Raw genomic sequence first — 741 nt, 5'->3', positions numbered from 1 at the left:
ATACATACATATATATATATTTGGAAAGATTGAATTTTTGACATTGAAAGAAAAATAGAATTTTGGAGTATTAAACTTAATGCACCTCAACCGAAAAAAATCTCTTTAACAGTCATCTTATCGAGCAAGGCATAAAACTGACAATTCATCAAGCTACTAAAAAAGATAACCTAGACATAAAAACCAAAAGATAAAATAGAACGAAGGCCTCCGAGCTCCCGAGAGAAGCTAGATTTTCTCCAGATCCAATCAAGCCGTGAGTAGCACAGCTCCCCCGTTAGCCTTAATCTTCTTCTCAACAGTCTTCAAGATTAGTTTAGCCTTCACAACAACAGGTTGCAAAGCTGGAAACATTCCTTTGTCGAGTACCTTGAAATATCTGAACTGTGTGATGTCAATCAAAGGCGCTTTGCTGCCTGGCGCCGCGACTGCAGCGGCCTTAACTTCTTCAGGCACGAGAGACTAAAGGCGATCGATGTTGACAGTGAGGTAGTAAAACTTGTTACGGAGGTGATGGAAATATCTCATAGCAACCTTGCCAAAGTAACCAGGATGGTACTTGTCAAAGAGGATTCAATGGTGGTGCATACCACCGACGTTTCCGCAACCGCCGGGATGCTTACGGTGCTTTCCGATACGGCCATGTCCGGTGCTCACGTGCCCACGCTTCTTTTAATTCTTCTTGAAGCGAGTTGTCATGTCTCTTCTCGTTACCTCGGCTAGGTTTGTGGCCGTTGAACT

General features: G+C 43.0%; 1 pseudogene; it reads right to left on the bottom strand.

The window, feature by feature from the left end:
• Positions 1-215: 215 nt before the first annotated feature.
• LOC110037519 lies at positions 216-699 on the bottom strand (annotated as a pseudogene).
• Between the last annotated feature and the right edge of the window lie 42 nt (positions 700-741).

Source organism: Phalaenopsis equestris, unplaced genomic scaffold (assembly GCF_001263595.1).
Source record: "Phalaenopsis equestris unplaced genomic scaffold, ASM126359v1 Scaffold220548, whole genome shotgun sequence".
Classification (NCBI taxonomy): domain Eukaryota; kingdom Viridiplantae; phylum Streptophyta; class Magnoliopsida; order Asparagales; family Orchidaceae; genus Phalaenopsis; species Phalaenopsis equestris.
The sequence above is the reverse complement of the archived record's forward strand: the minus strand, read 5'-3'. Positions and strand labels throughout refer to the sequence as shown.